Source organism: Drosophila novamexicana, unplaced genomic scaffold (assembly GCF_003285875.2).
Source record: "Drosophila novamexicana strain 15010-1031.04,08,12 unplaced genomic scaffold, DnovRS2.1 tig00000462-arrow-pilon, whole genome shotgun sequence".
NCBI classification, from domain to species: Eukaryota; Metazoa; Arthropoda; class Insecta; order Diptera; family Drosophilidae; genus Drosophila; species Drosophila novamexicana.
Genome location: NW_020824806.1, coordinates 2,641,380 through 2,666,423, shown reverse-complemented (window position 1 = coordinate 2,666,423; position 25,044 = coordinate 2,641,380). Strand labels below are relative to the sequence as shown.

The following is a 25,044-nucleotide window of genomic DNA, read 5'->3' as shown; positions in this document are numbered from 1 at the left end:
ACTTTCGATCCATATCATATTTTCGATATATATTGAAAAGTTGTGTAAATATATCAATTATTGATATCTATATTGGATTTCATGGTTACCTTAAAAACTACTTTAGCTACACTTTTATTTTGTTGAATAGAAATTTATTTGTAGAAAATAAATAGGTAGGTCTTTAAATATATTGAGGAAATTAAATAATATTGAAAATACAATAAGAATAGGTAATTGTCTTTAAGTTTTTAATTTCTATTTAATCCGAAAATTTGCATACGAATTTATTATTGTGCCATTTTCAAATGTAATTTAGTTGATCCCCTTTCGCTCAGTGTATGCACAGGCACTCACATGTAAAATGCGCAACTGGCGTATTGAAGAGATTTAGTCAACAGCTATACAATAAAGTAGTTAAGGGTTTTGGTAAACAAAGATGGCCAGAGTCGGTTCGTATTAAGGGTCAAATGCGAAATCCATGTCCGAAAACAAGGAACAGCCCAATTCGAAAATCCAAATTCAAATTCAAATTCAATGCAGAGCTGAGCTGAGCAGATCTTCCCTTGGCGCATCCCACATACATATGTGTGGCACAGTGGGCAGCAGTCAACTAACTAAACAAAAGAGGGCAATTCTGAAGAGCTTAAAATGCGTTTTGTCAACATTAGACAAAAGGTTCGTCGACTCTGTGTGTGCGTGTGTGGATGGTTGCTTGCTTTTTGTTGGGGGCAGGGTCAGGCGGTCGAGTGTCATGTGTGGATAAGGGGAATGATTAATGCTGCAGAAATTGCTTTCGAATTGCCACCAAACACAACAGCAGCAACAATGCTGGATTTGTGATGTGGATTTTGTGGATGCGGCAAATGCACAATGTAGATGCCATCGCCGTTGCCATCGCCGTCGCCGTCGCCTGTTGCCGCCAACCCTCTCAAGGACAGCACGCTGCAGGGTCGAGCGAAACAACCCTCGTTTTGCTGCAACTGCAACAATGATGAATAATTCAAATTCGGGCGCGCATCTCGTATGCATGTGCATGCAGGCACAAAAGGCGAACAGCAGCAGCTGAGTTACGGTAACTTGCGCAATCCCTACCAGGTTAGGGGGCTTAAGTGCATTATCCTTGAGCGAGTTGCATGGCAGCGCTGCCTAACCCTCAAAATAATTGCTTGCATCTTGCACCCAACGCCAAGTTCAGTCATGCCTCCAAGCATCGCCTGCTTTTGGGTGGCCTCGCAGCCTTCCGCCGGGTCCTTGACTCGAGCTGTTTCCCCTAACAACCCACCAGCCATACCCCTCCCCCCTTCCTCTGTGTCTGTGCACCTGTAGTGATCAATCATCATGGGATGCCTGGCTGTTCTGGCTGTTTGTTCAATTTCTTTATGGACTGGCAAGAAATTTCATATTTCTCTTTCAATTCACAAAGGAAGCCCATCAAAAACAATTTACCTGAAATGCTCGACTAGCTGCTTTAAGCTGGATAAACCACGTTTTCAAGCGCTGAAGTACATTTGATTGAAGTCAAGTTAGTTTTATAAAATATTTTATTTGGGCATTATTATTTTACTACGCTTAAGCGGATGAGCCTTTCGATATTCCCAAATGGAATATGTGAACTACTGATGATGATGTTCTCCAAAGATCGATATGTAAGGTCACAGTTCGAGTCTTAAAGTCGCTAGCCGAATAACGAAGAAGACTCTTTTCGACACACTTATTTGTTGCTTACACTGTGAACAGAGTATGGCGCAGTCGGTTACAGTCGAAAGCAACGTTCAAAGTTATTAACTCCTGAGTTGTTGCGATTTTAGTTGACTTTATGGAATTTAATTAGGAGTATTGACCAGCACTCAATATGAAGATATCACAACTCAGTCAGTTCCGTATCCTGAGCTCCTTAATGATATTAGCAGGCGGGCTTGGCAAAGGGGGGGCTGGGGGGCTGGGGGCTGCTATTTCCACGCCGGGCACGTTTCTCTGTTCCAGCTAAATTAGATTGCGTGCAGAATATGGGCGAGCTGCTCGACAGGTGCAAACTGTGGCGTCGTCGTCAGCTTTGGCTCACTGCCTGAGGCAGGAGCTGGGAGTAAGTCAGTGCCGGCATTGCGTGTGCAACTATTGACTGGGACTGAGACCGGGACAGGAACTGGGACAGAGGGCCATGGCTGGCGACTACGCGCCGGATCTACTCTTCAACCAACTGTGCTGTTGTGTTCTTGTGCCGCGAAAACTTATGCACAGCAACTAATCTCTTTAGTGCAATTAATTATGTGCCGACGCTATTTAGTTAACCAGGGCAACCCGAGCGTAAGACTGAAAGAGCGCTACCAGGCCATTCTCTGGGCCCGGCCTGGTCCGTGGCTTGGCCCAAACAGTTTTAGATGTTTCGTAAAAACTTTATCCTTCAGCCAGCCACAAAAGCGAACGCTTTACGCAACTTTTTCGCAGCGCTTGCAGATTACTCAGCACCCCATCCGTCCAAGAACTTTGCACTCGGTTCAGCTGTTTGCCTTAGTTCTTTGATCAGAACAGAATACACTATAAATAATAATGCAGCATGATATTGGTATGTTATCGGAGAAGTCTTGATTAACAAATGCTGCTTTATTAAAAAAAACTCCAACTTGCTTATCCCGTCTTTCCGTTTGGCATTTTCACATTGTGCTCTGTATTAAGCTGAACAATTGATTTCTTGTCTCTCGATTGAATTATAGATTTATTTTAATACAAGTTAATACATAAATATATATCTCATAAATATCAGCACAAAATTCACATATGATAAAGGCTAATAATTTAAAATTCATTACATCCAAAGTGGAAAAGCCAGCGTAGGCGGAGAATATTGTGAAACTTTATTATTGCATAACTTACAAAAACACAACCAGAACGAGATAATCTACAACTTTCTACTAATGGGATGTAAATTCAACTTGGTTTTTTTGTGAAAAACTTAAAGAAATGTATGTGGATGCACGAAAAATATTTGCAAACTGTCGAGCTAAAGTCTAATAAGCTTACCTATCGAACGCTTCATTTAATACCAAATTTGGTAGCTGGTCTATGAGAATCCAGATTTCATCAAATCAATTAATGCTCTACAAGTATTACTATTGAAGACTCAAACGGAAAAATGACACAAATTGATTACTTATACGACCCGTTGCCATCATATGTGAGAGAGAAGAGCAGACTGAAAGACTGTGTGCACATTTGAATGTGGGATGCGTAATTGCAAAGCTTGTTTCTGGCCAATTAAGTGCAAATTACATTATAAAACTCGCTGTGTATATATAGATATAGTATATACGCCACGTACGCCCACGAAATTTCCACGATTCAATTTCAATGTCAGTCCGTCAACCGCTCGGTTTGTCACTTTGTCAAAGTACAACCACAACAACAAAAACAAATCAGAAGCAGAAGCAGAAGCATGAGCAGAAGCTGAGTCCAAGAGCCAACCATTCGGATGGGATCTCTATGGCCTGGTGAGTGCGTGATGATGTTTCTTGGGGCCGGTGCCGCACCGTGCATAAGTGAATGAAAATGAAAAAGTGCTGGTGGCACACAAGTTACGTGATCCGAATGCCAAAACTCGACTGACATTAAATGACGGCAACGCGTCGGGCGAGAATGACAAGTGGCGAGTGGGCGAGTCGGCGACTGGGCGGTGAATGGTCACTGGCTGCCCAACCATGACTGGCGACTGGTCAATGCCTCAGCCCTCCCAATATATACAATGCGGACCATGCTGAGCACACATTGTGCTCCATACACAAGCAACAGCTCGGAGCAAATTAAATAATTTGTATTGCTGCAATTGCTGGTATTTGAGGTTGAGTCCCCCCCTTGTTATGTTTACTTGTGGATGTCACTGTCGGGCCATCTCTAACATACATTTTTTCAAATTAATTAGATTTCCCAAAAAAAAAGCAGCAAATTAAATTCAAAACGATTGCGGAGAGTGTCGTAAATATTAAAGCAGTGCGGATAGCAACGATTCGCCTCGCTAACCACCGCTTACTGAGATTTCTGTCACTTCTTTAGAGCTTTGAGATTGTGTTGGCTTGTTATAGGCTCGCCAGATGTGCTGCTGCTGGTTGTTATTCTCGAGCTCAAAGGTCACAGGAGTTGACCGGAAAAATGCGTAATTAAAATTTTAATTAAAACCATAAAAGCCGCTGCCACATGCCAGAGCTCACAAGATTTGGTTACTTATTGTGTACTCCTGTTTAAAAGCGTATGTGTTTGACTTAAAGTCATCCTTTAAAGAATATATTATCCTAGTATTCGTGTTATACATACATATGCACTCGCAAAATGTCATTAAACACCAATAAACTATGAGAATCGCAAAGAAAGGCGAAATCTATGAGAAGCAGCGTGCAGGTATGAGAGAGCAGAGAAAGCTGTATCAGGTATGAAAGAAAGAGAAAGAAAGATAGTTCCTTATTAGTACATTTAATTAATGGTTGGAAAGTGGAAAGAAATAAAGGAGCTTAGAGGGATATCAGTAATATTAAGAAGAACTAGTTTCAAGTGCAATACCAAAACTTTGATTGTCACAACTTGTAAAATTATTACTGAAAACTACTTATGTATGCCCATTTCCTATAACACGAACCTATTAATTTTTATCTCTTATTAAATCTTAAGGCGACAAGCGCAATACAATATTTGTTTACCCCGAAAAAGCATATTAAACAAATGGCAGCCAGTTCAATCAGATATTATTTCCAGCCTAATCAAGGTAATTTAAGTGCTATACGCCTTAAAAAACACATTTTCTCACAAATGAACCAATTTATTGATTAGATTGCGATTGAATGGGCAATAATATGGCAGAAACAGCAATTACTTGGGGATAAATATAAATAATAGGAAATATAAATCAGAAGATTTGCACCTATGAATGCAGCCAGGTGGTTGGGTATTTATAAAATATATGTGCTTCGGTTATCCACATAGCATGTTTATGTTTGAGTCTTGTCGCAATAACAAATGAATTGGTCAATTAGTCGGGTTTCAAATTTATCTATGGCCCAATGAATCAATGCGAGCCTGTGAATCAATGGAATGTCGCTGGTTCAAGACAGTGACATATTCTCTGTGAATAGTGTATTTAATTCAGGTAATAAATTACAGACATGCGATAGCTGCAATTCATCCCGGAAGGGGTCCGGGAGCATGCGAAACCATTATAATTGAGCACCTGCAGTTGTTCCATATAACCACCCACCCACCCAAACACACACACACACACCCCGTACACCATTCATTTATTAGATTGCATGCAGAAACGATGTCAATATAAAACGAACCCAAGTTTTAAAGGTAAAAGCTGAAAATGTGTAACCGTAAACCCAGCTGGTAACCACAAAAACAATTTGGTGGTTGGGCGGGTTCACGTACGGGTGTGCATGTTAATGGTCTGGCCTGGTCTGGTGGGTGTCAGGGAAACAATTGTGTGTCATGCACTTTCAACCCCAGCGCCGTCATGTCTGCAACTCTCTGTTCAGCCGTGCTGGACGTGGGCGTGAGGATGGGCAGGGGCGTGCTCGGAGCTGGGGCAAAGCTGGCCATGAGCAATTGTCTGGCGACGGGGTAACTAGAGCCAATGGACTAAATTGAGCAGCAGCAAGAACAGAACAGAAACAAAAGCAACAACTGCCAGAACAGCAACAAAGAAGCAACAGTCTGTCGCAGTTGCTGGCCCAGTTGGCGCAGCTTTTTGATACATTTTCATTTGGGTTTTCCGTTGAGTGACACTTGCGCCGAATACCCCTCAACTGCAGCCCCGCGGCGCGGACACGTGCTCTGGGCCGGGGTCGGCTCCTGGTGTTCATTATTTTAGCCAGTGGCAAATGTTTTGCCAACCCTTCAGTCCTGCAACCTGCGTTCACCTCCAACAACCGTCTGCCGCAGTGCGTTTTAATTTTGTTTGATGTATTACCCAAACCCCCCTTCTCACTCCACGCTCCAAGCCCGAACCCGAGCCAAATGCCACCCACGCAAACACTTTGCTGGCAATTGTGAGTGGGGTAGCACGACTCTTTTATTCGTCTCTATCGTGTGCACATATTTAGATAAAGATATATATACATATATATGTGTATGTATATATGTGTGTGAGGCAGCATTACTATGCAGATTTCTGTGATTTCCATTCGATATTACGCACAGAGCCAACAGCAATTTCCGCGCCCAAATTCAATAAGCCGTTTCATCAGCATTGTCTGTAATGGGCTTTTAGCCAGGCCAGCATCCTGCCAACGTGTGCTTTAATTCCAGCGAAAAGGCCATAAAAACTAAAAGATGGCCAACCGCCAAAAATTGCGTTTTGTTTTTGAGTGTAAATTGGATGGAAATCTTTAAAAGGCAACCGTAGAAACACTTGGACCGTGACGGAAAACGAATAATTGAGAAATACGAAACAGAAATACCCTCACAAGCAGCTTTTCAGTTCCAGTTAAGGAGAAAGGGGCATTAATTAAACCTAATCCGATGCGTTTGTCAAGTTCATATCCAGGCTCAAAGCCAAAGGCGGACATCGCAACTTCTAATTACTTTTTAGCCTGAAGTAAATCCTAAACTAAACCAGTTAAATGACATCGCTTAATGAGCCAAACAGAAAGGCAGTAAACTGGTTCAATCCTTCAATCGAACTAGCACTCTTTTAACCCTGCATTCAAATATCTAATAGTATATATGTATTGTCTATATGTTCCGGTATATACACATAAAGGTCAGAAACTGGGGTTCAATTTTTCAAACATGATGACAAAGTCCTTGTATCTTTCGTAGCAAAATAAAAGTTCCATCAACATCAACATCAATGCAATTCCATTAGCACGAAATGATTTGATGCGCTCCGTTATCTCCGTAGTGTCAAGGGTCCAAAAGGACATGGACGGGGCAAACAACAGGAAGGAGTAGCGATTGCGATTGGAAAGCCATAAAACGCGCATTCTGGGCTAGGGGCGTGGCCCTTTGTTAGCTTTTGCCTTGGCAGGGCAGACAGTTTTTTATGGTCATACTGAGAGAGACTGCCACTGAGACCTCAGGCACTAGATGAAACCCAGCTGGAGTAGCACCTAAAGCATAAAAAATCGAGCAATAAAGTATTTTCCTGTGTTTTTTTTTTTTATATGACTGTGCCTTGTCGATTTAAGCTGATGTGTTTACTTTGTGCTTTTGAAAACCCCAAAATAGACCATTCGCGTGGACAACTTTAAAGTTATGCTTAAAACGCATCAGAGCGATGCTAGTGCAGGTGTGGTTATTATTTACCTGTGCACAGTTGACCTCAATGGGACAAATAACACATTCCTAATGGAACACTGCACCAGAGGCCCGAAATCGGAAGCGGCACACACAAATTAAATGATAGCAGCCGACTGGCACGGGACCTGGGCACCTGCCACCTGCCACGGTGGCCACTAATTGAAATGGACTGCCACTGTGCCGAAAATCCTATTACCCTTATCCAAGCAGCGTGCACTTCTAGGCGCTATACGCAGAGTCCATTTGTCCATTGCGTAGATGCTTCATGTGGCATTTTAAATGAGAACGACAAATAAGGCTTCCTAAAAGTACCCAGCAAATACGTGTACATTGGTATTGCTGCCAGGGCTGCAGGCTAAAATAACTATTTACTCTTTACCATGAACCGAGCCTTAAAGCTTACTTTTATGCATAAATCATTTTGTTTAACTCGAATAACTCTTGGGGGAACCAAAACCAGATTCACGAACTAAACCAAACGACAGGGAGCTGGTTCGAAGCGTGAGCTGAACCAGCTGCAATTTAGTTGCGCTCGCAGCCCTGATAAAATGTGCAATACTTGAGAGACAGACAGTAGTAAATATTAACTTAGCTAGTTAGTTGCGTGATTCAATTTGAATGCATCTTTAATTTGTTGCCAAGCACTTGACGCACTTCTCTCAGCTGACGACAGACATTGGCAAACTTGATGGGTTTCACTTTAACTACTTAGAGCTGGGCCAGCATATGGCACACAGCCCCGAGGAATGTCGTGTAATGTGCACCTGCCACGTTAGCTGGCAGGAAAATGGGAACTGGGAAATGGGAGACAGCTGCCTCGGGCGAGGCATTAATTCCGGCAGCCGCAGCTGCGCGTCTAGAGATGCAGATGCAGCCAGGGGCATACATATATGAAATGCCGATAGAGCCGGCGCGTTCCGAAACGGAGTAATGGGAATTCTGGGAGCGTTCGCCAGTATCGAGCCCGGATGGCGTTAGTGTGGCTCAGCAACAGGAAAATGGAATAGGAAATTGAGTGTGTCTAATCCGTGCTTCTGGAGCACATTTTGAATGAATTTTTCACAGTCATGTGCCGGCAGACTCCAAGTTGCAGTTGCACTTGCACCTGCACATCTGCAACAGGTGACGTTGCCAGCGACTGATGCTCTTCCATACTTTTTATTAAAATCGTGCTGGCTGGCGGAGTAACTCGATTTCGTGCAGCTTCCTTATGCCACAAATCGGGTCTCTCTCAGTTGCCATTTGCATATAACTTTTCGCAAGCCGGAACTTGGCAAATTTCTATCATCTTCTTATTTTTTTTTTGTACTGCTTCATATGTAGCATGCTACAATATTAAAGAAGTTGCATTTCGTTATTTGTGTGCACAATATGTATTATATGTACTTGTCAGGCACACACACACACACACAGACACAAAACTCTCCGCTTTTGTATCTGCACTCAAGTCGCGTTTGCTGCTGCCGTTGCAAATAAATTTGTCAAATTGCATTCGCAATTCGCTGTTTTTCTTTGCTCCGCTTATGAAAACTGGGCGCTGGCAACTGGGCGGCCGTGTGGCAGTTGCAAGTGGCAACTGAAGCTTCAGCCACAAACAAGCGACACAGCAATGTGTCTCCTTGTCTCTGTCTCTGGTCTGTGCCTCTGGTCTCTGTCTCTGATCTCTGTCTCTGGTCTGTGTCTCTGTCTCTGGCAGAGTCCATACTCACGTTCTTAGCTTCCCCTTGCCCGTCTCTCACCACAGTCAGCCTTTACACATTTCATTTTATTGTCACGTACGCGTTCATTTCGTCGTTTCTCTTTATGGTAGGTCGGTTTTCCACCAAAATTATTTCCACTGCCAGCCACCATATAAGACCATGCCTCTATGTCGTATTTCGCTGCAATAATAGACGTTCATAAGTTTTTTGTTCAAGCTACATTTACCTACAGGGTGCTTCAAGCGTAAACAATTAATTTTCTCTCAAATTACGTGAAATGTTCTCCAAAATATGCATTTGTTTCAAGTCAACATTAAATACTCCGAGCTGAGAAGCAGTTGATTTTTTTTTTCATCGACTTGAATTTTTTGCTAAAGTTATCATAGAACTTTGCATTTTGGCTTTGTATTTTTCAAATACAAAAGCTAAATATATATATATATATAGCGACAGGAGGAACCGCTTAACTGAAACTTGAGAAATTAAATTGGAGAAAAAGTTTAATACAAAAAAAGTTGTAAAACTGTTTGCTGTCAGCTAAATAAGTTCACCTTTTTCGTTGCATTTAATGGAAAATCTACGAAATACTCAGGTTATTCTATTTATTAAGTTGGAGTTTATCAAAAGCACAATGTGATGCAAGCATTCAATGTCAGTGGCAAAAATGTGCTGCAATCAAATCATGAAAACCCGTGGGACTTACTTGAATTGATGAGAATCGCATAGTAAGGTGGTATTCAAAAATATATATTCATATAAGAAAGAACAAGTCTCTATTTAACGGTTTAGATTAGTTTTATAAGGATAAGTTGAACTAATTTCCATTAATTTTCCATCACATAACTCAGTCTCTCAACTCTTACGGCATGAGTTGTCAGTCAGACAGTCAGTCAATTATTCGAAACAGTTTTATATGAATAGATACGACACAGTTGAACATTTCTTTATTTGTAAGTCCTGCATTGACATCTGTAACGCCCAATTTCCGATGACATTTTGCCAGCAGCTGGCAAATGCTGCATCTGCATCTGCATAGCTCGGCAATTCGCAGTTGCGATGCAATTAAATCGGACAGTCCGTCAGACGAAATATGAAAGCCAAAAAAAGCTGATAAAAGTCAAAAGGAAGAAGGAAGCTGATAAAAGTCAGATGGAAGCGTTACGGATTGTAGCAGCAATGGGCAAAAAAAAAAAAAACAAGTACTCGTACTCGATGCTCCAGACGTAACTTGTGGCTGAAGGAAAAACTGCTCGAGTTGAAATGGAAGAGCAGCTGCACTTAGTTAATTGACCATTAGAAGCACTTTGCCATTCGCGTGCAACGTTAGCTTTAACTTTGGTAATCTGCTTAAAGTGAGTTTCGCAAAATGAATTAAAATTCCTTGCGATGAATTAAAGAGCTCGCGCGCGAGTGTTGCCCGGGACACAAAAGCTTGCCAGCCAGTTGGCCATCCATCCTCAGCGGCTGCCAGGAGCAGCCAGCTCCGGAGCGAGCAGATTCGTGCCGTGCTAATTCAGTTTGGCCGTATCATCTTTCTGTTTCTGTGCCGTGCAAAAAGTTTGCTTTTGCTCCGTTCTTATATTATTTTTTTGGCAGTCAAGACTCCGGATAGCCGTGGATTACACGCAGATGCAGTTGCAGCTGCAGACGGCAGGAAATATGAAAACTAACAGACTTATTGCATTACTTACGCTAAATAACCCACTTACAAAATGGCGCACATGAAAAACGTGCTGTCGCAGTCGCAGTTGCAGTCGCTGAATGACAAAACGCGAAGAGGAGGCACAATGGAAGGAGGAACAGGTAAAAATGGCAAATGCGTACGGCAAACCGGTTACACTCGAGGTAAACGTAATGCTGATGGCGATAATGATAATGATGATGCGACCAACTTATTAAATTCTCCAACGGATGCTCACAAATAGAGTTACAACCGCTGACAGGCAGAGCGGAGGCAGAGTGTGTTCTCCAAGAGTTGCCAAGAGAGAGAGAGAGAAAGAGAGGGAAAGAGAGCGAGAGAGCATGACAATTGCACAAGGCAACTTGACAGCCCCAGTGACAGCTTCCCAGCTGAGGGGCGAACTGCGGCGCAGAGGGGGACGGGCCAGGCAAAGTTTTGGCATTGCCTGCTGAATGCATGAAAAATCTGAGATACGTGTTCCATGCCACACATGTGTGCGTGTGCGTGTGAATGTGTGTGCGCGTGTGTGAGTGTGATGTGAGGGTAAACAGGTATCCAGGATACGCATATGAAAATGAATCGACGTGGCTTTGGCTTACCATACTCTGTTCTCCGTTAATGAGTGCTTGAATGAAGCAGTTTATATTTATCGACTATTCTATTTTGCAATTTAATATTGCATTGCTTAAAGATAAATATAAAAAAAAACATTGACAGCTCATTTAAATTAATCTGTTGATAAAAACTTGATGTTTAAGTAGAAATTTAGGAAATATTTGCGCAAATGAGTCCTAGAGAGTAGTTTTGAATGCTTTTATTATATCAATAATAAGGATTTAAATATTTTGAACAAATTTCGATTTACCTGTAAAATTAGCAGAGTTCTATAAATATGTACCTGAAAATATGTCATCAAATGCCCTCCTCGAATCAATTCCTCGAGTTTTCTTGAATTCATTTTGAAATACGTTCCCAATCCATTAAATCATTTTTGAGATTTCTCAAGAACTTGAGTGTATATATATATATCAAACGAGCTGTAAGCCTTTCAGAAGCTCACCCAACTCATAAAAAATACGTTTTACAGAGTATCCGACAGTGTGGCAGAGTTCTACAACTGCACCAGCCTTATGCGTCGTTCTTTGGATATTTTGCATTCGCATTGTTTGGTCGGGTCATAAAATTTGCATTCAGAGAATTGTTTTACGCTCTTCAGTATTTGTATTTTTTCTGCTCGTATGCTTTGGCTGCTGTCTTTTGTTTTTATGCTTGAAAGTTCTTGAATTTCACATCTGACATTCGAGTATCGCAAAAATCTGCATTGCGTTGCACACAGATACAAACAGTGCACAAAAGTGCGTATCTTAAATTTCGATGCGAAGAGCAGCTGCAAGTATTGTGAGCTTAAAGTTTGCAGTCGAGAGCCTGGCTTGGATGCACTTGCATTCAAATTTATGCTGATGTCGGAGTGTAGGCTGGCTGGGACGAATGGGAGACACCACCAAGATGAGAATGGAAAATCTAATATGCTAGAAAACCCAATTAAATGTTGCACAAAGCAAGAGCAACGCAGCTGGAAATAATTTTGTTTACGCTGAGCAGCACGACAGACAAGTTAAATCTTTTCTTCTGGATGTTCATGGACCAGCTGTGCTTTGGTCCAGGACACCAGAGCGCCTGGGGGTAGGCTATGAAAAAGCGCAGCGTTCACATTTGATTGGATTTGCAGTGTGCGTTAAGCTGCAGCTACACAGCTTCGAATACTCGGCTGCAATAATGCTTTAAATGAAGCAGGTCTGTTTTCTAATTGGTTTTCAAATTCTTTTTATTATTACTTTCAAACCTTGGCGACAGTTGTGAAGTTGTCGTATTTAACAACTAGCTGAGGTAAGTCGAAGCATTTAATTTGGATCAATTTGGCATTTCAGTCACGACATCTGCAATGGTTGCCCAAAAAAGGAGCCAACGCCATCAGCAAACAGCTCAGCGTATTTTTATGGCAATCGTCACGGTTTACAACTGAAATACGTGAGACTATTTCCGAGTAATTGTAAAACACGTATTTTTACAATTTCTGTTACTATGCTCTGTAACTGACAGAAGCCAGAAGAACGCAACAAGAGTACGCGATAATGAGATACCCTGTTTTCAGCTATGTTTGTGATTCGCAGAAGTGTGGAATTTTAAAGGATGTGAACTTTACTGGCGTTTGTTATACGTAGACGTAGACCATAGGTATTTATTTTTTATATTAGCTATATTAGCAGACACACAGACATCGGCTCATTAAGGTGTCAAAAATGTCCTTCGACTCATACTCTTTTCATTCATTGCCAATGATTGCCAATGCTTAATTTAAAATCTTAGCTTTGATGCCCTGTGTAAGTGTGGCCACTTTGACAAGATGTAACACATTGAGTTAATATAAATTCCAGCCTCGACTTTGACACACAACAAAATCGATTCGTCTTCAGCTCTGCAGGTACTCCTAATGAGCTTCTGTGTGCGTTCTGTGTTCTGGGCTCTTGTGGCTTATTGTAGTTGAGAGTTTTTCCCAATGCGGTTACAGCTGTGCCACAACAAAGTAGCTCAAAGTGTACGCATTAAGCCAGTCAAACACAAAATCAGCATACAAAATATACATATGCGTGTGTGCAGTGTGGAAAAGGATTAGGAAGGCAACCGCAAGCGCTGTCAAAGAGCCGAGCACTCACTCATGCACACTTCTGAGTATGTGGAACAGTGGAGCATTAAGTGTGGCCTGGTGACTTGACTCCGCCTTTTTATACTACGCGTACTTGTAATTTATGTAACTATTGCTTGGTCACAAGCGAATCAGCAAAAGTGGCTACAAATGTGCGCTGTGCTACTAAGTACACACACACACACACACACGCACACCTGCTCCACTTCCCATATTCTGGCACACATCATTTGCTTGTTGACCGAGTTTAGATCGATGCTCTGACCGGGTCAACTTCTGTGATTGCGACGCCATCAATTTAGTTGGGTGCAAACCGAAAGGCAGCAAATGTTTTTATACCCTGCATCCATGCAAACTGGGTAAAAAGGGTATATAGTTTTGTACATGCGTACATTACAGGCTGAAGAAGTCATCTAAGCCTCATTAAGTAGAATATACATTCTTGATTAGAGCGACCAGCTGAATCGCTAGAAACTTTAGATATATATGTTCGTTCCACATATGCTGCAAGAGCTTAAAAGTTGTTGTTTTCGAATATAACTAACTTCATTCCGCAGAATTGAGAAAACACATTGAAGATCCGTGCGCTGTGATATATACGATCTTAACGATCGGACTCGAATGAGTATCTTCCAATCCGGCACTCCCAATTGGACAGCTTTTACTTGTGCTAACTTCTTTAAAAGCGCTTTAAATCAATTTTTTCAGCATAAGCTGAGCCCAACTTTCTTTCAGGACACATCGAACCAGTGTAGCATTGCATCCCGTTTATTTTTTATGGCAACAGGGATCCTTTGCAATGCGTTTACAGTCTATATGGCTGCACAGAATACACAAAGACTCTGGTATCTGTGGGGGTAGCTTCGGCGGGGCCATAAAGTGTCAGGCCAAGAACTAAGCGGTGGCGCTCATAAAAGTTCAACTGTCGCAGTTTGGACCACACAGCACAGCCAACTTAGGCGGGCACAGAAAAGTTATTGGCCAGTAAAAGGAGAAGCCAGCACTGGCAACTAGAGCTTCGGCTGAACAGGTTGAGTGCCACATGTGGCAGCTGCTCATGTAGCGACGCCTCGACTGGCTGCCACTGCGGCGGCAACTGTGGCTGCAGTTTCGTGACATCTTAAGTGCATCCCAGGGTATCCTGGCGTTAGCTGCCGCATTTATGGTCACATTTTCAGCGGCAGACAATGTCAAATAGAGCCTGCACAACACTGTTGTCTAGAGAAGTTTTGCTTTTACTTACTTTTTTTTTTATTAATTTGCGTATATACGCTTGTGGGTCGACGTGCCGCGGAACTAAAAGCTCACATTGTGGTTTTTATGCGTCAAATAAAAAGGCATGCTAGAGCGGAATTCCTGCACAGATTCATGAAAAACTATACCCGCACAGCTTTCCATGCACGCCGGAGCAGACCGAACATTTATTTAAGCAAATATTTTCATACGCGGCCGTGTCAAAAAGTCTGTCAACCTACTTCCCATATATGCACTCGGGCTTAAACTCGTTAATGTTTTTCAAAAAAGCCCGCAATAATTCAGATTAATGCTGGCTGCAGGAAAAAGTGAAATTGGATTTCCATAAGACAGACGAATCAAATTTAATCACGATTGTCAAAGGAATCTCATTTGAAAATCAGATGTATTTTATTTCACAATATTCAAATTATTAACTCTCATTCAGCTCAGTTAAGTTTGGCTTGAATTTTGTGAATTTTTTTTAAACTTTTGAAATTAATAGCAACAATCCGCTTAACAGCAGCTCCCTTCGCTTTTCGACACCTCCCTGCGTAAACTGCAGCTACTCCTGAAACAGATATAAAAAAATTTTTAATCTGTTGCCTAACTTGCAACTAAATCTTATTCTAGACAGACAGAATTACAAATATCTTAAACAATACTGTCGGACATCGAAATACTTACTGAAGAGCTGAGAAATTGTTGTTCTTTCTTAGCAAATGGCAAATCGCAATCAAAACTCGTTTCGCTTAATATTTTATTTATAACGTGTGTCCCAATCGAAAAATAGTTTTCTTTTTGACATATGGCTAAGTAGCTTAAAGGCTGACTGCATCAGTTTCGTATTTCCCACTCGAAATAAAATAGATTTTTCGCTTACACATATATCCATAAGTATAGCAAGCATATACGATTATAAACATATGTGTGCGTGTGTGTGTGTGTGTGTGTGTACGTGTGTACAGCAGCTTATAAACTGCGGACGCACGTTCCCTGTTTCCACAAAAATTTTGCGCAATAATATTTGTAAAATGCTTTTATGAAGAATACATGAAATTGTATCGTGGTTGTGTTTTTCCTTTTTTTACATTTTATTTTATCCTCATCATATTTTATCTTGTCAATGTCAGTGCAAAAAGGCAACAAACCATAAACGAGTATTAAGTAGCGTACTCAGAGCTTGAAATATTCCGTTTCTCTTGTTGGGTTTGCTGAAGATTTATCTACATGAATTTACATAGAAATGCATAGAAATTTAAGTTTAACCCACAAATTGCTTTCCTAAATCAACTAGTTTGTGCTGCATTTAAATGTTTTCACGCTTAAGTCGGGGGCATATTAATTACTGGACGCTAATAGCCGCAAACATAACCACAGACGGCATACAAAATGAAATCCCAAATAGCCAATTCTGTCCCAAAGTGGGGTAGGTGTTCAAAACGGTCAGTCATTATCCTGTTTATGAGGCGGGGCACCCCTGATGGCCAGGGCGGGCAACACAAAAGGACCCAAAAAGAAGCCAAGCAACGGATGAACAACGTATCCCGCCCGCTCTCTCTCTCTATTCCATCCTGAATGGAACTTATTATCTGCGTCAGTTGTACACAAACACGTACGTTGGACTGAAACGGGCACAACCCGTGACTCGGCGCAATAAAATCTTATTAAGGCGCTTTACAATAAGCGCTCAAAGGGGAATGCGAATGCCTGCCTGCCTTCAAATAGCGCAAATGGGGACAAGGATCTGGATCTGGAACAACAGCCAAAACCTAAGGCTGCCCAAAATATTGCGATTTTACAAATGCGGCGCCAAGCATGCGGGCTGGGTAAATATTTATAACTCGCTGGGTATCGGTAATAAAATATAAAACTGAATATATGTATATTGCGCATACGCCGCATTGTGCGCAGCTTCGAGTGGTCTCTATCCTTCTCTCTCGCTCTTTGTTTCTCTCTCTGGCTGGTGCTGGCTACCATGCCAACTGCCTTATGGTCATTAATAATATATCGCTGTTTCCGGTCGAAGCGCCCCTCGGCTAGCAAGTGCGATAAACCGTTTAGCAATATCCGGCAAAACACACAAGAGCGCCAACTAAACAACGTATACGTAATACAAATAATTGTTCTTGTACTTTTAGTTCCTGACTCGTCGTTTTCCAAGTTTGCTTTTCCATTAATTTTCCACTGTCGCAATAGAAAGACAAAGAATGGCCAGAACTACGCAAAAACTTATGCTTAAAGGGGCAAGAATATGTAAAAAAAACTGAGGGGACTTAAAAAAATGCAATCAATTGCAAATGCCCATAAATTGCGGCGAGATAAGCCGAGGCTTATTAATATATGAAACATTGTACATGTGTATAAAATATATTTAATTTACATATATAACACACAACAAGAATTTACATATGTAACTCACAACAACATGTAAATAAAATATGCATTTGATCAATGACCTAACTTAATCAGTAGCTTAATAAATTTGCACTTCTAAACATATCATGAATCGTAATTAATCAAATTATTTAGTTATGCAACCTCCCACTTTGTGCCCATCCACACTTGTGGGAGGATAATGTTGTTGCCCTGTTTGTAATTCAGAGAGCCAAAAACTGCTCTTTCAATTCTAAATATTCTATACATTCAAATTGTGGTCAGGCAGAAATAAACTTTGCCGAATGATGTGTATATAAATGGAAAATAATCAAGAAACTAATACAATTTTAATTGCTTATATACTGGCATATTTTGTTAGTTATTTGCGAATGCGAACGTTTAGTTGATATTTGCCTCTGACTTTCATTATTCGAGTTGATTCAATTTTCTAAGAGCGACTCTAGAGATTATCTCTCGTTAAGAGATAAGCCTGACACTAAATTCGGCAACATTTGTGCTAAGAACATAATCCGTTCACTAAATTGCCGAGTGGCATATGATGCAGAGACACATTTGACTCTCATCTGAAGGCACATGCAACATATGTCATCCTTTGACTCTAGCAACAGTTGGATGGCTTCTTGCTGCCAGCTTATTTAAGTTGGTCCTCGACTATGTCTTGAGTGCAGAGAATTTGAGAATTTGAATAGGGAATTTTAATAAAAATAAATTGTGCAAATATTTCGCAAGCGCACACACAAACGGGTTTTTTATTTGTGGATGCGTATATTATATGCATGCTTATTTATGTATGGGTTTTCCTTGAACAATGCCAAAACTTTGCCGACAGCAATATACACACGCCCGCGCACACACCCACACACACACCCACAAACACACACACACACACACACACACAAATATATACACAATACCTTGTGCTTGTTTTCGCACATCTGTGCAAAAAGTTTTGCCAATAAATGAAAATAGGAAGCGCACAACGGATAACAACAAGATGTTGAAATAAGTTGTCAAGCTAACGCCAGCCACCGCCAACCGCTCTCCCCTTCTCCTACGGCCAAACACCAATGTCGTGGGCTGCCAGTGCCCATTTCCGCCAGAGAAAATGGCGGCTGTCGGCGATAAGCGCACAACATTGATAAACATGCCCGTTCTACAAAGCGACAGAGGCACGGGCAACTCGCTTGTAGTTCCACAAAGCGGAGCATGAGTTGGAGCAGGATGATGCGGTTGCCTGGCAGCGCATCAGATCTTTGACAAAGCACATACACCATCACACACACACACACAGAGAGAGAGAGAGAGAGAGAGAGAGAGAGAGAGAGAGAGAGAGAGAGACAGCAGAATAGACAATTGCATCCACATCCATTTTAGTTGAGGAGTTGCAAGCGACAATCGCAGTGGAAGTTGAGCTCGAAATGCTGTGGAGTGAGGTCCCCCGTTCTTGTTCTGGCCACGTTTGCTGCTTTTGTCAGCTTTTCTAATACCCTATAAGTAGCGCTGTCAAAGGGTTGCCTGAATTCACAACTGGTCAGCGCCTTAAAAGCTGCTCAAAGTGGTCAAGTCCAAAAAAAAACGCATTTACATAACTTTGCTTTGCGTCGGACCAGCAACCGAGAAGTCGTCAGCTCACAAAATGTATGGAAACAGGGCAAATGCTCAGCTGCATGATGGGAATTAAAGCTTCTTTGTATTTCTTTGACCAGGTAATTTCTTTTGTTAAGTCATTCAAAGAGATTATATTTTCCCTGTATTCTAAAATAGTGAAATCTCTATTAATGCTCCTACTGTAAGCTGGTGCTATTTAGGGGCTATTTTCAAATACCTGTCACCCGATTGAGTTCTCCTTTGTTTTATGAAACTATACTCGTCTCTTTAAAGCACATTTATATAGTACAGGGTGTCTATTGGTTTCTCTCGTTAATCCTATTATTTCTACTTTGTTGAAATTCAATTGAGAAACGGCTTGCACGTCTCTCCCCTAGGTTTATGGAACACTTGCTGCGACAATTGCTGCTCAGTCACATTTGACTAACAACTGAGCCGTAAATTGCATTGCGAAAATGTTGCTCGAAGTGTCTGAAGACCTTTTGAGGGGCCAACTGTGACGAATAGTTTCCATATTTATCAGTTTATCAATTTTTTGTGTATGTGTGCATATTATAGGCGTAGCCTAGCCAGATGAATGAGCCCGCCTTCTGTGCGGCCATCAATCGATTGCTTATACATAAAAGTATCCATATACGTATTTGTTTATGTATATGTATATCAAGCTTATATGAAGTTCATATTGTGCTGCTGTTTCCTACTCACAGCATCTGCCTAGTCGATAAAAATAAAATTCATACACATATAAATTTAGGCTGGAGTGTGAGTGTGTGTTAAAGTTGTGTTCAATGTTCTCACGTTTTGCTCCATCAAGATGATGCCCGGCCATGTTGATAAACTTTTATTAGGCGCTTGTGAAAAACGGTTGACAATGGGCAAAATAAGTTTGACATTCAGTTGATAACATTTTGTAAGCATCCAGTTGGGGCTGTCGCCTGAATGCAGCTCTGATATGCCATGACAGTACAATGGATGTCACTCTTGCACATTCACAAACTCATACACTCACACACAGAAACACATAACGTACATAACAAAGATATTTGTATATGGTAATCACGCACTCAGGCCAGGTATGCTCGGATTATGAACGCACTCCGTAACACAAACTATCCACAATACACAGCAGGCACTATGCTTAATTAGACATCCAGCCTCATTTTCATATACGTCCATGTATCTATCCATCCATCCTCCACTCATCCAGCCAACGCATGCAATGGACAAGGCGTATCTGTAGATACTCGGCGTATTTGCACAGACGAAACGAGCATGTATGTGCGCATGTATTTGGCCAGACCAACCAACTAATTACTGAGTCGCTTGCGTATCTCTGCAAACAAATCAAATTAGTTTGTTCAATTTCAATGCAAGCTGAATTGCTGGAATATATCATAAAAGCAAGAGCGCTTAAAGTATCTCGACTTGTATATACCCCACCTGCTGATTTGAAGTGCTTTTATATGTGTATATGTGAGTGTGTGTAGTTGTGTACATAGAGGGCAACCTAACGTTTAATATTAATCACTGCAATAAATATATTAACAAATATGAATTCAATTATTAAAAGAGTGCTTGAAATATATCAATCATTGTAAGGAAAGAAATTTAATATAAAATATTCTAAATGCTTAGCTTATTTTAAGTTGTTATTATACACTATATTCTTTTTTAAATTGTTATATATAATTATATTATCAGTCTATAATATTATATTATATTTCATATTTGTTTGGTCAATTCAGCTGATAGAGTATCTGAGATCGAATAGACAATACGAATATCCTGTACAAACATTTTAATTTAATTTGCAGCCCTATTCAGTCCATTGCATTTATGCATAACTTCTGCCTTTCAACCTATTTTTATTGATTCTGCTAAGAGCTGACTGATACCAACAATTCATTTCTGAAATATTAAATCTAGCTTTTAAGGACTTTTAAAGAGTACCCAATTTGTTGTACTCAAATCTGTGGACAAAGCGAACCGCTATTTTAATGTAGTATATTATTATTAAAGTGTACAAGTACCAAAGCCAACAAGTTTTTTTTGTAAATTCATATTTTTTCTATATTATATTTGTCAGTTCAGTTTGATTGTGAACAATTTAAACGGCAATTTTGAACAGCTGCTTTGAAAAATGTAAATAACAAAATCTGAAATTTATTGAAATAACGAAATGGGAATTTATTATTCAGACAATATATTTTTGTGCTAAGGTAGACGCCTTGCATCAATATTATTCGTCAACATTGTCAGGCTCAAATATTATATGTTTTGGAAGAATATTTTAAGCATTATAAATAATTCACTTCATGCCTGGCTTATGAACTTGTTAAGATAACATGTGAAGGTGTCGACAACTTCAATTGTGTCTATGAGTAAGCATTGTTATTCAATCTATCCCGATAGACCCATCGAAACTTGCCACACAATCACTTGTGGCTGCCAAGTCAATGGATAAAGGAGCGGCAACAATGACATCGAGTGGCGAACCCAAATGATAGAGGGACAGTTGCAGAGCTCAAGAAGGCAAACAATGAGCACAAAACACATAACATATACAATGAGTGCGAAAAAATCGAGAGACAGCTTACAGCTTGACTGCGAAATGTATCTGTTGGATTTGTTGCTAAAATGTTAATCTATTTAAAACCTGACTCAGTTAGGCACTTCATAGTTTGTTTTAAAACTATGCTTCCATTTGAGTACATGCCTTGTGGGCTCCACTTTCATGCAACTCTCATGGGACTCAGGCTTTAGATTTAATTGAGGATTGTTCTGCTGCAAATGCAAAGGAATGTGCTTCTGCTATTTCAATTTGTTGTCAGGACAATGCTGGCAGCTCGTAAAATATCTCTGCTTTCGTCTGATTGTGAGCTCGTACTTACGTCCTGGTTAATTGGGCTGCTTGGAGCAGCAGCTGAGTAAAAGTATCTGCAAGTCACTTGCAGGCAAATGCGAGAAAGACATGATATTTCCAGCACGCCGAAGAATGAATACAGTTACCTAGAAGTGCTTTTATACAAACACTTTACCACTGTTACCCAAAGGAGCCACATCATATCATATAGTACTATAGAATATTAGTGCAAAAAAAAGTTGACAAGTTCTTTTCCAAGTTTGGTTAAGATATCTTCAACAACAAGGTCTATTTCCGTGCGTTACACAATTCGCGACAAAATGAGAATACCCTCTAAAGGACGAGACGAAGGCAACACAGCCTAAATTTATTTTGCATTGCCATTTAAAGTCCGCCTCGATGACGATGCTGAGCAGCCGATGGTGACCTTCGTCTTATGCTACAGCCGAGGCATAGGGACAGGGATCAGACTGCGTATAGCCGGAGTGCCCGGCCAGCAACATCAGTAAAAACGTAAACAAACACTTGTGTATGTTGGCGAGGGAGCCGAGTGGATGGATGGCTACGTCCGAGACGACGTTGGCTCTTTAAAAGCTTCGCCTCGACGCAGGCGCCCTGCATTCCACCGTGCACTCGGCTGCAGTCGGAGCTTTGAGTGACGTCAGCTCGCCAAATGCCAAGGACTCTCCCACTCGGATCTGGCGCCAGGCAATAAAATGTCCGATGGCGGCTGCTGGCGCTCAGTGACGCTCGAGCTATACGCCGTATAGGACGTGCCTGTGGCCACACGGTTCGTCGTCGTATACCCTCGAGTCTGCCTATAAGCGTATCCATGTGTGTACTATATACATATACACACACTCGTCTACCTCAACGCGTGTAGGCGTGCGTTCTGTCTGTGCGTGTGTGTGTGTGTAAGTGGATGCTTTTGAGCGTCAATAAAACAAACAAGTTTGGCAAAAACCACAAAAGTTTCCACCCAGTACGCAATACAATAACAACAATTAACGTTGCATTTGTGGACATTGTGAAGGTAAATTTTCTGATATACATATACTCTACAAACACACACATTGCATTGGTGTGGGGTTTCATGCGTTATTTACGCACTCACTTTTAGGCAAATGCCGCAGACAATGAAAACAGCGACAAAAGCCACGCACACACACGCACACACACATTCACACACCACAAACCACACGACAAAAGCGACCAACACGAAAAACATGGCCAAATTCGCCGAAATTCGGTCAATATTTGCCTTCTGTGTGTGCGTGTGTGTGTTTGTGAGTGTGCCGAAAGACCGCTGAAAAATAAGGGAAATTTTCAAGTCTTGCTTATTGACAGTGAGAACGGGTGGACCCAATTTGGTGTCAGCATAAAATGCGACATACGCGATGCGCTTTAAGCTTTTCGAACGGAGAAGCAGAAATTAAAAAGAAAAGTGAGAAAAGAAGAAAAACAGCTGTCGAGAAATAAATACTCTTGATTGTATGCTAAAGTATTTTGATTGCTGTGTTTTCTTCGAAATATACATTTTAAACACGTTTGTCTAGAGGAAATTCCTAAAGACTGTGCTCAAAAACAAATGGTTTTCATAGAAGAATTCGGCTTTCGATCGATAGCTACTTGACAATCAAATACTGAAGATTTCGTCAGCTATAAAAATATTATTTGCAACATATCTATTAATTTAGAGCTAGAAGAAGAGACTGACAGAATCAGATCCGCATTCTGATTAAAAAAGTGTGTACTCAAAGATTCGGCTCGTCATTCTGCTTAGAAATCTCCAATTATAATCGACAAATAATAAACCAAAAATTAATTGTGCTTACTTCACTAATATATCTTATTTGCTACAATGACTCCATTTTCAATCTAATCACTCGGGATCTCTCTTCTCTGCTGCGTCCACTTGTAAGTGTAATAATGAAAAGTTTTTGAAATAGTCTATAATTATTATCTCATTATTATTGAAAGTATATTTTCTTTGAAATGTATCCTGGTAGCACCCTTTGCCTTAGCATTAAGTATTACATTGCGTTTCCCAAATATTGTTCACATTCTAATTACTTTATTGTGAATCAGGGCCGCAATTTACTCTAATTATATGATTTGCCGCTTGTCGAAAAAATAGTGTCTGATGGTAATCGGCGGGCATGTAATTGACACCTGGGTACACGACAGTTGACAAGCGGGAAACAAGTTATGTCAAAAGAGCAATAAGTGTTGACACAGCCGAAGACAGGTCAATTTTTCGTATACCCTTTAATAAATGCATATGAATATAAGTATATCTGCTTGCATATTAAATATGTACGAAGATGCATCTCAGCATTACATAGCCATGTTAAAGAGCAATAAGGAGCATGTGGAGCCAAGCAATGCCGCACTACATTATGCGTGTGCCGCCGGAGTGAAGCCACAGGCAAAATATAACCTGCATTTTATTACAATTATTGTTACGCATACGCCATGTGGAACAGCAGCAGCGACAGCGGCAGCAGCAGCAGCAGAGCGTCGCCCGTTGCGCGTAATAAATCGCATGACAATAATTCAACCGAGCGGCGGCAGCAGCAAAAAACCAAAGAAATGAAAACGCCATCAAGGGGCTGAGAGGCAGAGACGAGAACTTAAAAAGGCAGGGCTATTAAGGCAAAGGACTTAAAGTATTTCCCAAGTGGCAAGCTGTGCGCACTGACGCCCAAGCCACGCCCACAGCCTACAGATAGCCAACCGAACATGGTAACAAAGGGCTCATACATCCGTGCCGGGTTCCGTTTCCCGGTTCCTGCCCCCAAGTAACAAAACGTAGACACAGTTTGTAGGCTGCACAGTGTAAAGCCACGCACCTTCCTGTATCTGACCCGACGGCTGCTGCTGCTGCTGCTGCTGCTGCCCCCTTCTACTGTGTGTTTGTGTGTAAGTGTCCCCACGCACTTGGTGACTCGACATGCTCTTAATGCCAAACAAAAACATAAGCTCAAGGACATGAGTGCGAGAGCGAATGTGCCCCGTGCCCCGTGCACCGAGTACCGAGCAGCGGGCGCTTTGTGCTGTCTTCCAGCTGCTGCTCAAAGTGTGCCTCAATGTCATTATGTGTAAATTTTTAATGTTGCCAACCCAAACACGATGCAAGCAACAGCAACAGCAAGAGCAACAACAACAACAATAACAAGACAATTCTGAAAGTAGGTTATCAAATTGTGTAAGTACAGGGTTAGGTCTCGGGGGCCTGAGACCGCGTTGTTGCACAGAAAACCTCGCACACAGCTGCCGCAAGAAAAAAGAAACTTTTACTTATCACAAAAAAGCCCTTCTCTTTCACAGACACACACACACACATGCGCAAACATTTTAATGGCAAAATCATTTACTGACCCAAGATTATGCGGCGTTATGAGCCTCCCCTCATGCGCTGTGGGGTAAATATTTTGCATGTTTTTCCATCAGCACTTGCTGCCAATTGGGTCAAGCATTTCAAGCATTTTCATTTCGCGCCCATAAAAATATTCAGTATGCAGCACTTTTTGTTTTTCGTTTTTGCTGTTATTTTGTTAGGCTTCGCAAAGCTGCCTACGAGCTGCAGCTG

General features: G+C 41.2%; 1 protein-coding gene across 5 annotated transcripts in view; it reads left to right on the top strand.

Moving 5' to 3' along the window:
* The window catches only part of LOC115760578 (kazrin), a 46,400-nt gene that overhangs the window by 920 nt on the left and 20,436 nt on the right, over positions 1-25,044 (top strand). The window lies entirely within an intron of this gene.